The 15,408-nt window shown below is 42.2% G+C and overlaps 1 protein-coding gene across 2 annotated transcripts in view; it reads left to right on the top strand.

The window, feature by feature from the left end:
* The first annotated feature begins 522 nt into the window (after positions 1-522).
* The window catches only part of LOC311247543 (uncharacterized protein), a 90,935-nt gene continuing 76,049 nt past the window's right edge, over positions 523-15,408 (top strand). Inside the window, exons 1-2 of one of the 2 annotated variants that reach the window (XM_084337902.1) lie at positions 576-647; positions 12,374-12,459. The gene's annotated coding sequence lies outside the window, so the exon portion shown is untranslated. Of the gene's footprint in view, positions 648-12,373; positions 12,460-15,408 lie in introns of both variants that reach the window. The other variant, XM_084337903.1, reaches the window with a different exon arrangement.

The following is a 15,408-nucleotide window of genomic DNA, read 5'->3' as shown; positions in this document are numbered from 1 at the left end:
CCCATTTCTGCTTTGCACTATATAGTATATTGTATAGTATATTGTATGGTAACTCAGTTACTTCTACTCTGCATTGAACATTGTACATATGTACATACTGAACACTTGTGTCTACGTACGTGACTTCTATTTTTTACTTGCTATACTTATTTTATTTTATACTTATCTATTTTTGTCTAGCACAGTCTCTGGAGCGTAACAGAAAGAAGCATTTTGTATAAAAGTATTCTGTACTTCTGTATGACAACTAATAAAGAAACTTGAACTTGAAGGTAGTTTGCTGCTGTTGGAGGCGGAAATGGGTGCGTCACGCGATTGGGCGCACATGTCACATGACCAGAAACAGTGGTGGCCAATCAGATCGCACCAGTAACGTCAGATCGCAGAACGCGGAACTGGAAATCCGTTGGTAAAAGAATAGACGCCAACTGGCTCCCCCCCTCTCTCTCCTCCATGTAACGCGGAAGTGCAGTCTGTGGTCTATTGCGTTTCAACGTCTTCCTGGATTCCCCCACAAACGCGTTGTGTGTTTTGTTTACACAGTGTAAAGATTCTATAGCTGAACTCTACTGGACCAAGACTTCACATCTGGACCAAAACGTTCTTCCTGAGAAAACAGACATCAGACTGTGGACACCACAACATCTGTAAGTAGTACAATTATGTTTACATTGTTTTCCTCTCTTGTGCTGCTTCCTTGCAGCAGCGGCACTCGAAAGGAGCCCTGAAGTTGTACAATCCCAGTTGAATTCAGAACAAATGCTAAATGTTTTACATCTGTAGTACTTTACCATCTCCATGGTCAACTAACTGCTAGCATCTGCAGCGACATAATTCTCTTCACAATAACATATTACATTTCTCCCGATACCGTTAGCTCTATCGTAGCTGTAGTTTCAAGTTTATTTTATTGATCACATAGGTACAAGTACATTATAGTGAAATGCTTGGTTCTGTGTGGCCCCTGAGATTGTGCTTCATACAGTAAAAATGAACAAAATCAAGCAACATTTCGACGGAGTCCACGGAGAGGCAGGAGAGTGCGACGCCATCTTGTTGACTTTCTTTGTTCTTTGTTCACTGTATTCAGCCAGACGTTACGGGGAGCTGGCTGCCATTCGGTAGCTAAAGTCAACGTGATATTAACGTTAGTTTGATTGACATTTACAGGGGCCAGTTTCGAATAGCAGTCTCCCGTAGGTGCTCTTTGAGAGCAGTTTTGAAGGAGGGTAGGGAGTCACATTATTTTACGGCTGTGGGACGGGTAGCAATAGCATATATCTGCAGAGCAAATTACAAACATCTCAAAACAAGCTAGTCAGACTACTGCTTGACCTAACTCCTAGAACCCACCTCACCCCTGTTCACTTTGACAACCTAGGATGGCTTAGAGTAGACAACAGAGTACAGCAACTTGCAATGGGCCTGGTCTACAAGATACACTACGCGACCAAGGTACCCATGTACATGTCAAAATACTTCCCAAAGGTCAGTGAATACCACGATCACAACACCAGAGGGAGCTCCACAAATCATGTAAAACCCAGATTCGGCTCAAACAAGGGACTAAACACGTTTCGCAATTATGCCACATCAATGTGGAACGCCCTGCCTAAAGCTGTAAAGGAATGTGAATCACTACCCACTTTCAAAAACACTCTCAAAAAACACCTACGTGAGACTGCAATTCTAAACTGGCCCCTACAAATGTCCTAACCTAGTTGTACAGTAAATGACCAAGTAAGGCTTTGTCAGTATTCCAATGTACAGTGTAAAATGTGTGTCCTCTACCCAACCCCCCCCCCCCCCCCCCCACCCCACCTCCAATGTACAGCCCTCACCCAACCCCACCCCACCCACCCAACCTCCTCCAATGTACAGTTTCTACGCCAAATGTATATACACTCTTTTTCTGGACACTTTTGTATCAAACAGTACTGTATTTGCAAATCTGATATGTCATAGATGTAGCAGTACTGTCTATCTGTATGTCATGTATGTCATATATGTTATGATGAATTGAAAATGGGGGACCCTGATGTAAACAAGACGAAAGTCTTTCTCTGGTCTGCATCCCCTTAACAATTGTATGTATTGAGCTGTACTGTACTGTACCCATTCTGCAATCTGTTAATAAACTTATCAATCAATCAATCCAGAATCTTCCTCTATCAGCTCTGTAACACCGACCAGACACAGTGTCTGGACAGCTGACTTAGAGCTGGTTTGTGTACACCAACACATTGCCTGGACAATTTAGGCAACTAGGTAATTCAATACAGGTTTCCCACATGGTTTCATGAAGGTGGTGTTTAATAGTAGACGGTATCAAACGATTCTGACAGATGTAATTGGTTAGATTAGATCTACTAGTTGGACATTTCAAATATTGTGGAAAAGCAAAACCGTAAAGTAGACAAATAGTTTTACAGCAAGTTAGAGCAATGCTGACGCAACAAACAAGAATTGAGAGCACCATCCAATCCATAGAGAACACGATTATAAAGCAGTAAAAGAAAACAAAACTCAGAGTTCTGTACTAAAACGGTCAGCATTTTGCTGCTTGCAGACCGAGAGAGTAGGGTACATCTGCAGTGCCGGGGCCTGTACTGTGCATCGGGGCCTGTACTGTGCGGTGCACTACTGCGCATGCGAGAAACAAAGTAACAGTGTTTCCTCTGAAAAAAAAACAGCAGCAGTGCTGTAGGGTTGCACGGTATACCGGTATTGGTATAGTACCGCGGTACTAGAGTGTTCGAAATGATACTATACTGCGTTTGGGGGAAAAACTGTACTTATTTTTATTTATTTATTCATTTATGCATGCGAATGCCTTCCTATTGGAGCACAGCGCTGCTGTCAGTGGTGACGTTGCGCTAGTTTACCGGAAGCAACCTTCTGGAATGAACAACAACAAACTCTAGTTGAGACAAGAGCTGGCATGGCTCGTCCAACGAACGTTGGCATCGGTGGCGCGACCGCAGCGCCGACAGGAGCCACCGCGGCGCCGGTTGTCGTGGCCATCGGCAGTCGCAGTGAGGATCTCCGTCGACCGACGCCGGCCGGCCAGCTCTGACTAGAGTTGTAGCTCGCTGGCTATATGGGCTAACGTTGGCCGAGTTCGCTCCATGCGGGGTGTGCTAGCCAACCAACGTCAATCAACAAAGATCCTCACCGCGACTAGTTGGTTATCATAACCATCCTCGGCAGTCGCGGTGAGGATCTTTGTTGACCAGCGTTGGCCGGCCAGCACATTTTGCACGGGGGGCGAACTCGGCTGGCGTTGGCCTGTATTGCTGGCGAGCTATGGTTCTAGCCGGAGCTAGCCAGCCGGCGCCGGTCGACGGAGATCCTCACTGCGATTGTCGATGGTTGTGGTGGCCGGTGTCGCGTGCCGCAGTAGCGCCTGTCAGTGCTGTGGTCATGCCGTCGATGCCAACACTCGCCGGACGAGCCATGCCGGCCCCCGTGACTACAGTTCCTTATAGGAGCATTCGAAAATGTCCACAATGCTAGAAAATAAATTGAAATGCCTAATAATAGCCTAAACTGCCGTGCTGAAAGCTAGTAAACACAGCATCTCTATGGCTTAGTCACAAACGTGATTTATACAGAGACATTTGACAATTGCCCATTAACACTTTGGATGCCACGCCCGAGATTTCTCGGGTTTACCCCCCGCGGGTTGAATGCCCACACCCGCGAATATTCGTTTTAATTTTTTTTTTATATTAGCGATCTGAAATCATATTGCATCAAGCGACTCTACCGTTGGAGATCCAGGCACCCCCGGCGCTCAGATGTGAAAAAAGCGCCCCCTATCGTCTCCCAGATGGTAAATCACCCTTTTGGATTTGGGTGCGGCTCCATCACTGACTTTGCGGGCAGTGCGCATACTGTACATACACACACACTCATTGTCTGTCTTTCCATATACCATAACCGTATAATGTAATGTGGTGCGTTTCATGTGGACAGCGCACATGGGAACGCACACACGCCATATGCCGCGGAGCAACACACACACACACACACCAAACATTCCCTCCTGTCAGCTTTCGTAGGATGTCCGAATGCGCACAATCATTTCATTCCGTTTCCGTTGTTATAGCAGAATGACGTTCATACAGCAAGACATTTATTCATCACATCACATTTATTACTCACAGTCATGATGCATTCGCTTCGCTCTGCACTCCTAGATTGACGTGTTGGCCAAGCAGAAGCACACATATCCGCCAGGTTAAATGGGAGGGGTTGACGCAAGGTAATCGTCACGTGAGCGATATGATTGTATTGTACTGTTTACTTGGTTATCTGTAATTTAAAACAGTTGGAAGTATAGTGGATATAGTGGAGGATATATATTTTGTGTGTAGGAATTGGTTTAATGTGTTAAAAAGAATAATAAAATGTACATCCTGTTTAAAGCCTAGTGGGAGGGGCTATTGGATACAAGAGGGCTGCTTTGGCCCAGGGACGTCAGTCTTGAATGGACTGAGTTACAGTGAAGGTAACCAGGATCCCTAGTAAAACGTGTTGGTATTGCTTGTAGTGGAAGTAGTAGTGTATATTGTGTATTTAGACTTTGTGTAGTGTTAAGTATATTGTGTTTTGTTTATTTGTTTTCTCTTTTTCCACTTTTGTTAGATATAGTAAGTATAGGGTATTTTGTTTTACGTTACTTTCACTTTTCACATTTTTTGTAAAACTATATCACCTCTGCACTTTTGGGAGGCGGGAAATAAAAAACCCACCAACGAGATCTTTCGACTACGCCTGTTTATGAGAGAATCAAAGGAGTTCGGGAGAGGACCCCGTCACAATGAAAGTGAATGGGAGTTCAATCTGGAGCCTTAGAGCAGCGGGGAATCGGGATTATGTGTTTACACTATACTCGGTGGATCAATCAAATGAGTGCTTTTTTCGAATGGCGATCAGGAATTGGAATAATCCATTTGGATACCATCTGATCTCAGGTAAGGCATCTATGTTATCAGTATTAGGATAATCAGACCCGTTTTCATGGATATAATATAAGCTTTTATGTGATTATGGTGATAGGCTGTTTGACTCTGCTCGCGGTCAGGAAATAGGAGAATCGATTTTCAACTGCCGGCACGAGCGTGCATGCGTACACATATACTATCGATCATCTAGCGTTTATTTGAAAACGATTCATAAATAGGCCGAAAAATGACAACGTTCTAGAATATTCCAGTAAAGGCGCTTATTATGAGTTTTTTCCGTGAAAACAAGTGATTTTCAAAATGCTATCAAACGGAAATGAAGCGATAAAAAAAACAATCTGCCACGACAATGTTGACTGGAAAATGAGTCTTTGATAAGCGACGGGCAGATTAGACACATAATTTAAAACATAGATTAGGCGATATTAATGTTAACATTGAAGTGGCCATGGGCATTCAAGGGACTAATACGGAATTAACCTCTGGCGCTCAAAGTGTTAACACTTTCTGCGCCAAAAAACGTCGTACAACGGGTTTCAAGTTCATGCGAATTCTGCCAGATCACGGCGTACGATGTTATTTTGATCATATTTCATATTTTCGCCATTGTATTCATATTTCACTCACGGAGCCTTGTCTGATGCTGTGGGACTCAGCACAACTCTGCAACGCTTCAATACTGCCACCTGGTGGATGATCGGCGAGTTGCCAAACCGGATATGCCGGTTGGATCTCGGTGAGTCTCCTAAATCCGTCCGGCCACTCGTATATCGTCGCGGGACTCAAGACACACACCGTGGATATGGATCGCTGCCATAACTCAATAATCTACATCAGGGGTGTCAAACTCATTTTCACAGAGGGCCACATCAGCATTATGGTTGCCCTCAAAGGGCCAAAGACCGTATAAATGTTAATGTAATGTAAAATAAATGTAGCTACTCATTTACATATTGTTAAACATGTTGTTTCTGTATTTATTACTTATTCAAGTTATACATATTGCATATGCATTTGCATAGATGTAAAAATATATGTTAGCTTATGTTATTTTTAGGGATGCATGATATTGATTTTTTGACACCGATACCGATAACTTTATGCTCCTCAAGCCGATACCGATAACCGATATTTTTTAACTGTATATATATATATATATATATTTTTCTTATCAATTTTTTTTTATTTTTTTAGTATTTATAAGCTCCGACATCATCGGTACTGCTATCGGTACTCGAGAAATTATGGAGTTTTTTTTTGAGGAATTTAAACGTCGCAAACTAATCTTGTTGGCTGTTGTCTATTATCTCTCCTGCCTCTGTCTCTGCCTGCGAGCGGGCTCCCTCCCACACACACACTCACTCACACACACACACACACACACTCACTCACACGGGTGCTGCGCTGCCGACTCAGTACAGACAGCTCTGCTCTCATAATGGCGGAGAGAACGAAATGTTCAAAAGTCTGGGTCTATTTTACTAAAGTCGATGCTGACAACGCTCGTTGCCACAAGTGCAACAAGACATTTGCCAGTAATGTATAAGCGCTGGTACTTGTCAATGTGGCTGGCGGGGAGATAACGTTAGCTCCGAGTAGAGTAATGGCTGACAATCCGGAGGTAAATAAACTAACGAGAGCTTCCGATTGGTGGTAAGAAGAAGAGGTGGGTGCAAGCCGTGGGACGTAATTGGCAGATCGACTGTCTGTCTCCGAATGTAACGTGACTACGTCACAGCCAAGAAAGGGAGCGCTCGATTTGTGAAAAACTCCCTGTTCCTAAACCACACGCTATCAGTTTTACCACAGTACTGGCAAAACGGGAGGATGCTATAATAAAAACAAGCGCCCTTCATCCAAATCCACCCACACCGGATTTCTTTTAACCAAAAAATGTATTATATGTTATCGGAGCTATCAATAACGTTATCGGGATGACGTCATAATTGCTGATATCGTGCATCATAATTATCATAATCATAATTATCGTGCATCCCTAGTTATTTTAACAAATAATTTTAGTTTATCAGACCCCCATATTACTCCATCAATCAATGATCAAACCATTCAAGTAAATAACAAAGAAGAATATCATCAAATACAAGCTATGACATTAAGTTTGTTCAAAACCTTTTTGTCACAGTCAAGAGGGGCAGAACTAACAACTGTGAGCTGCAAAGAACACGTGGGACAGATGTAGCAGATGTTACAAAAACAAATGGCTGCACACAACCTTGCAGAGGCCATACATCCAACTAATGGAAGATAGTTTAATTAACTTTAATGAACAGATTGCAGAATGGGTACAGTACAGTACAGCTCAATACACACAATTGTTAAGGGGATGCAGACCAGAGAAAGACTTTCGACTTGTTTACATCAGGGTCCCCCATTTTCAATTCGTAATGAAATTGCTATTATGTGTCTGCATGAACACACAACTGTAACTGTACTCAAAAATAACAAAATAAGGGTTGTCTCAGTTCACAACTATATTGGTAAAGTTTTGGGTGGGACTTGTTTGCGTCCCTACAGCTTCTTATTCAATTGAGCGAGATGCTCGGTTATGTCACACAGCCAGTTTGCATCTGACAGTTCAGACAATATTTCTTCAACCCTTTACCTATTCTGCCTGGATCTTTTTTGTATTTTGGGCTGTAAAATTGTCAAAGAATGTCTGAGGAGTAAGTGCTTTTGGCTTTTTTCCTTTGTTACTTCATCAATACCTCAGATGTTCAACATACATGTATGTGTAAGAATGTGTAATAACTAAGGCTGTCAAAGTTAAAGCTTTATTAACGCATTAACCCACAATTATTTTTAACACTGCTATTTTTTAACCCAATATTAATGTTAAAAAAAAATGTTGGGGCCGTGAGTTTGACACCTATGATCTACATGATTTGGGCGTGTATTAGTATTATACAAACCGCAAATGGATCTACTCTATCCCCATCAAATAACTGGGATCTTTTTGCTCCAGTGTCATCGCCCAACGGTAAGAGGAGGCTGCCGTGACTTTCAGCGTTTTTGTTTATTATTATTAGAGCTGGGCCATTAACGGCGTTAACGTGCTGCATTAACGCGAGACTAGTATCGCACGATAATATAATTGACACCGTTAATCTTTTTCTCAACGTTGGGTCTGTATTGTCCTTAAATACTTGCCGTAGTTCACAGCTGTGGTGCCCGGAAGTGATTGCATCAAGTCAAGTCAAGAGTTTTAATTGTCACGGCATACAGGTATACAATGAAATGCGGGTGGTCTTGCCCGCAACGATGTGCAATACAGTGGTACAACATATAATAGAATGTACCGGAGCTGTAGTCAGAATAATGTGTTAAACTAAAGTAACTTTAGTGGTCCCGTAATCATTGTTATACAGGTGAGGTTAAGAAGTCCTCAGGATATAACACAATTCGGCGATGAGGACGTCTGAATCTGCGCAATGCAAAAAAGAAGAAGTCCGTTGAGAGCTTTGTTTACATTATTAACGTTAGCTTAGCGAGTTAGCATGTTAGCTCACGTTAATCGGGCGGCACTTGAAAACATCTACAAGAGGAGGAAATCCACTTTACACACTAAAGGAAGGATCGACTGGACTATCGTGAGTGTTTACAACAGAAATGGCTTGGGTTATTGGAAATATTGGACCGTTTGATGACAATGTGGAGCAATATGAAATGAAAATGGGAGACCCTGATGTTAGCATGTTAGCTCACGTTAATCTGGCGGCACTTGAAAACATCTACAAGAGGAGGAAATCCACTTTACACACTAAAGGAAGGATCGACTGGACTATCGTGAGTGTTTACAACAGAAATGGCTTGGGTTATTGGAAATATTGGACCGTTTGATGACAATGTGGAGCAATATGAAATGAAAATGGGAGACCCTGATGTAAACAAGACACGTCTTTCTCTGGTCTGCATCTTCTTAACAATTGTGTGTATTGAGCTGTACTCCGACTGTAGTAGCTGTTCAGTGTTCTCTTGGATGTGGACCTGAGACTGTAGCTGTTCAGTGTTCTCTTGGATGTGGACCTGAGACAGTAGCTGTTCAGTGTTCTCTTGGATGTGGACCTGAGACTGTAGTAGCTGTTCAGTGTTCTCTTGGATGTGGACCTGAGACTGTAGTAGCTGTTCAGTGTTCTCTTGGATGTGGACCTGAGACTGTAGCTGTTCAGTGTTCTCTTGGATGTGGACCTGAGACAGTAGCTGTTCAGTGTTCTCTTGGATGTGGACCTGAGACTGTAGTAGCTGCTCAGTGTTCTTTTGGATGTGGACCTGAGACTGTAGTAGCTGTTCAGTGTTCTCTTGGATGTGGACCTGAGACTGTAGTAGCTGTTCGGTGTTCTCTTCATTCATGGAACCGTTACACTGAGCTTGCACTGAATTTGTTGAGAAACCTGCTTCTACAGCAGTCTGTGTGTGAGCAACCAGTCAGCAGCATTGTGAATTCAGAGATTCACTAAAAGACACATTGAGAGACAGGTTTTGTGTGGATTAAGAAATGAAGGTGCACAGAAGAAACTACTGACAGAGAGTGATTTGACACTGGAGAGAGCTGTCAATATCAGTGTAACAATGTTAATGGCATCAAAGGAAGGGCACAGAAAATTACGATAAATCTGGTTTTAAAAGAAACGCTGGAAATTACAAAAAGAAGAGACATGTTCATGCTGTTGAACAAGGAGATAGAACAGCTAGTGACTCCTCAGATGAAGAGGAGAGGATAAATCTCCTCCTCTGGTCATTATTTGGGTAGAACACACATTTTGAATGCATTTGGCAGACTTTTTTCTTTTCTTTTTGAGCCATTTTAATCTAGATTAATCTAGATCAATTGCAGGTAGATTAATCTAGATTAAAAAATTTAATTTATGCCCAGCTCTAATTATTATCCATGCAAACTGCTCTGATCTAAATATCACCCATACTACATGAAGCATTTAACGACGATCACGGAATTATAAACGACCCCCCCCCCCCCGTTCACCTGTGCATGATCAGTCATAACGTTTAGGACCATGTACAGTTGAAATTTTTAATATAGTGTGGATCGGAACCAAACGGCATTTGATAATCTATATATGTATTTATGCCTATATCTCACGTTCTAGGAATTACTGCAGACAACGATAAAAACATATTTATACTTTAGACGGTATTTTCGTATGAATGTGTGAATGAAAAAGTAAAACGTTCCTACATCCTGAACGATAGATAATCGATGTTGAATGGGCCATAGTAATGTCAATTTAGCAATACAATTTAAAAAGTTATAGCCCTGCAAAGAAGGTAAACATCTCCATAGGCTTAGACTGGTGGCAGTGATCAAACATTGATGGGTATAAGCGTGGCAGTTAATGTGTTAATGGTTCATACATACTGTATAAAGATAACGGAAATCTATTTTATTTTTGTTAAACAGCCTACAATATGACATAACCTAGTTCTAGATTATGATAGGCTATAGTGTTGTCACGATACTGGAATTTCGACTTCGATACGATACCTTGAAAAGTATCGATACTTTCGATACCAAAAAAAAACATTTTATAATATATTTTTTTTATTATTATAATATTTTTTTTTTTTTTTTTTTAACAAATTTAGCTTTTGTTGCTGGTTGATTCTCCTCAGCTTCTCTCTGGTACTATACGAGAAGATAAATACACTTTTAAAACCCTTTGTTTATCTTTAGATCAGAGAGAGAGAGAGAGAGAGAGAGATTTCTCCGGAGCTATGCTCGGAGCATTTATTAACGTTACATTTTCAACAACATTGCTGCTAATTGGACACTTCATGGAGGCGGGGTAACGTTGTGTCGAGTTCATGCGTGTACTGGTGTAGGATGGGCTCCGGCTCCGCTCGACCTAACGTTTGAAACGGGGTAGTTGTGTCGAGTTCATGCGTGTACTAGTGTAGGATGGGCTCCGGCTCCGCTCGACCTAACGTTGGAAACGGGGTAGTTGTGTCGAGTTCATGCGTGTACTGGTGTAGTGGGCTCGGCTTGACGTTACTCCGTTTCCATGAAGTAATAGGTGGCCAGCTAGCTAGCATTAAGCTAACGGAGGAACGACAGCTAACGTTAGCTAATAATAGCGTTGTTTACAAACTGAAGACAGGGCTGCGCTGCCCGGCTGTGAGGGGGAGGAGGCTGCAGCAGCTTGTGTCTGTTGCTCTGAGCGAGGAGGAGGAGGAGGCGGAAGGGCAAGGCTCTGGCAGCGCGTCTGTCTGTCAACAACTTGCGGGAGCAAGCCAGCTGGTACCGATACTGCAGAAAGTATCGGTACTTCGGGAAATGAGTATCGAAGCCGTTTTAAATATTCAGTATCGATACTTCGATATTTTTGACAACACTAATAGGCTATATCAGTCTCACTCATCAAAATATTTTCTAGGTAACTTATGGTATCTCAAACTAATTAGGCCCTCTGCTATGACAAATGTATAATAATACAACCATACTTTTTCTACCCCTTGAATTTTTTTAACTACAGAAGTCTACTGCATTTGGCTCACAGAGTGACTCCCCCCACTCAGAAGCAACCTAACCTCCCAGGTTTTTTTGAGCAGCATATAAAGTACACAAATTAGTCCAAAGATGATAAAAGGCTCAACAGGGCAGTCGCAGAGTTCATCTGTGTGGACCAAGTTCCAATATATATACAGTTGAGAAAGCTGGGTTCAGAAACCTTGTACAGCAACTGTTTTGAGTGCAAAAAAAGTTCCCCAGCATTTTGAACGCCATTGCTTTTAATTTATTTATTCTCGTCATTGTTGTGTTTTAAAATAAAGAACAATAATGACATCTGAGAGTGTTTCCCTGATTTTGAGAAAGTATCGAAAAGTATCGAACTTAATATTGGTATAGTATCGAAACTAAAATGTTGGTATCGTGAAACCCTACGGTGCTGCACGCGCTCTGCCGGAATCCATATTTGTGCGCACGTGCCGCCGGAATCCATATTAGCGCACGCTGCCGGAGAAATAACTTAAAACTACCTTAGAATTGTTCGAGATTTGCTAGGATGTTTTTGGTGTGTCCGCTGACACTAGAAGTGCTCTGGAGGCCCAGGTAGCTGCATATTTTACACTGCAAAAAAAAGAAATCTTATCAAGTGAAAATATCCTGTCTTTGGTACAATAAGTCCAATATTGAGTAGTAGGGCTGCTCAACGACGTCGAATTTTTGCGTCGTACCCAACCCTAGTCATAGGAGACTATTGCGCTTCGTTGCCCCTTATATCTTGAATCGCGTGCCAAATGTCCTGAATCAGTCACGTGGTACGACCGGCACGTGAGGTTCAACGTCACCACACACGTCATCAACACAAGCCTCGATACACTCCACATAAATTCCTGGATTATTCAACAAACGCTTTGTGTGTTTACAGTGTGAAACTCTCTGTGGCAGAACTCTACTGGACCAAGACTTTCTTCTTGTGGAAACAGACATCAGACTGTGGACACCACAACATCTGTAAGTACAATTTATGTTTACTTTGAGTTTCCTGAACATGGAGAGACCAATCCAAGTCGATCGGAACTTTCTGGGCTGAGCTATAATCACTTTCTCAGCACCTACTCCCCATGCGCATGCGCAGATTGCCCACGGAGTCTCGGGATTGTCCAGATGTCTAGGTTTATCAATCTGTGCATGCAGAGTTTGGGGAGTAGGTGCGGGAAAAATTACTGTAGCTCGGCCGAGAAAGTGCCGATCGATTTGCGATTGGTCTCCATGTTCAGTGCCCAGTAGTTCAAAATCTTTAATCTTAATCAGATCCGATCCGATTTGAACCTCTTTACCTCTTAATCTCTGAAAATCCGCCTAAAAATACACACCTAAGTAAATGGAAGATTGCTCCACTTCTACAAGGCCATTTGCATGTTCTTGGTATCTAGGGACATCTATGGACCTCAGGGAATGTATTCCCAGTGTCATAAATATTGTGTCTATTACTAGGCTTGAGAAAATTGTTATGAAACACTGTGCAAAGGTTTCTAAGGAAACTGAGGAGAGGGCTACATATGGGCTGATGACTCCGATGACAGTGGTGAGGATAATTAACATCAGTGTTGCCTGGGAAGTGTGGTGGTGGATGAGGGGTTGGGTAGTGGATGAGGGTGTGGACTGGGGTTGGGATGTATAGGGTGAGGGGATTAGGGTTATACAGTAGGTAGTGTGATTTGTTTGTATTTTTGTACCTGCATTCTATTTAGTTTTTAAATGGAAAATAAAAAGGTTAATGTCTTATTGATTTGTCCATTTTTTGACATTCCAAATTAAGGGGATGGTGTAGTGTGTGGGTCTATTCTTTTTCTCATTATACTATCCACTGAACTGTTTTATGTGTACAACCTCAATTTTTAGAATATCTACATCCTGATCTGCACTGCACAATTTTTTAGAACTGTATTACAGGGCTGTACGTTAACTTTTTTTGCACATAGCACTGGTGCTACAGAGGTTGATAGTTTTGTAGCACAGGCCAAAATCTTGTAGCACGAGTATAAAACGTCTCTAAAATCTCTAAAAACAACCACAAGTAGTGCAGTTCATTACTTAAATAGGTATGTGACTGGCAAGGGACATGAATCTTGCATACAGGGCACACAAAATCCAAACTTTAACAAGAAATGCTTTCAGACAAATTCTTTCTTTATTTGCCCATAATGTAAAACAAAAAGAACAAGGACATAACCATATAACCGATATGAAGCAGTCCGAGACCAGGCAGCGCTGGTGCAGGACTCAGATTACAGGGAAAGCTAGAAACCAACCTAGAAACACCTAGAAACCAACATAACAAATAGATATAATGCATACACACACCTGTACATATTTGTGGAACCAAATAAATAAATAATTATTATTATAATTATTCGTGTGTGTGTGTGTGCACTGCACACGTGTCACAGTTCCAGCATCATGTCTGCTGGCCACTTTTTCAAATCCACACACACACACACACTATTGCATTAATCAGAAGTACAAGGAACTCTGCATGAATGAAAAGTGCTTTATAAATAAAATGAATTATTATTATTATTATTACCTTATTTGCATATTGTCTCGTTATTAGATAGATAGATAATTAATACTTTATTGATCCCGGAGGGGAATTTAAGTAGCCATACGATGGAGTTATATCGGCTCCGTTCTTTTTACAGAGTAAAATTAGCGGCTTAAATTTAGTGAACAGCATTTATTCCTTGGCGATGCAATATGCCACATTCATCTTAAGCTTTACCTCGCGGAGATCAGCATCATCCACTCTGGTCGCCTGTTTAGTCAGCGAGTGCAAGAGGGTGCCGGTGTCCCGGCCGCCTATTGCTTATTAACAGCGGAGCAGTGCTGCCGTTGCTTCCGCGTTTTCCCTGATTGGCTGCGACACGCCCCGCGGCAGGCGCGGCAACCGCAGAGCTTGCGGCATTATGTAGCCCTAATCCGCCATGATTTTCATTCGAAGCTCAGTTCACCTGGCAGCGCAGCGGTCCTGCGGTCCGTTGTTGACAAGTTCGAATCCCATCAATTTTTTTTTAACATGTATTCTTTCGCCGGTTAAGGTTAGGCATGGTTAAGGTTAGGCATTGTTTCGGAGTTGGTTAAGGTTAGAACGGTTAAGTTTAGGCGCTGTTAAGGAGCTGGTTAAGGTTAGAGTTTGTCTTAGAGAATGGCAATATTCTTTCTATGGTTAAGGTTAAGGTTAGGCATGGTTAAGGTTAAGGTTAGGCATTGTTTCGGAGTTGGTTAAGGTTAGAACGGTTAAGTTTAGGCGCTGTTAAGGAGCTGGTTAAGGTTAGAGTTTGTCTTAGAGAATGGCAATAGACAGCCTATTTCCGCACTGCCGCTCTCTCGCGCTGCCGCGGTCACATGGTCAAATTGTCACATTCTTGCTAGGGGTGGACGGTATAAACGGTATTAATTTGCTCTACGGTATGGATTTTGACTATACCGTTTAACCGGTAGAGCAGCTCTAAAATAGCAATGACGTCATGTAACCACAGCGCGACTATTTCAATCGCATTTGCCCCTAAAAATAGATAGAATTAGTCATAGATAATAGATATGTGCAAACTGGAAAAAGTTATTTAGGAGGCTTCGCGCAGTGGGCGTGTCAACACGCAATTGTCATTTCATAATAAACACATATCACCACGGCGCACAGCAAGTTTCAATTTCAGTTCCTGGCATTTTTAACCAGTGGAGAAAGGTAAGATATTTCCCTATCGTTTTTCTTATATGAATTATTCTACGTTAATAAAACATACCTGGTGATCAACTACAGTTTGCTGTAAACATTACGATATGTGTGTAGTGTTATGATAACGACGGCAGCAGCGGGAGCCGGGAGGAAGGCGTGCAGCAGTGGATTTGCGAATAGCATGCAGCTGCAGAGCCGCAGAGCCAGTGGCTCTTTCAGGTCTG

The sequence above is a fragment of the Notolepis coatsorum genome (genome assembly GCF_963971535.1).
Source record: "Notolepis coatsorum genome assembly, chromosome: 2".
Lineage (NCBI taxonomy): Eukaryota > Metazoa > Chordata > Actinopteri > Aulopiformes > Paralepididae > Notolepis > Notolepis coatsorum.
Note: the sequence above shows the minus strand (reverse complement) of the source record. Positions and strands in the feature narration are given on the sequence as shown.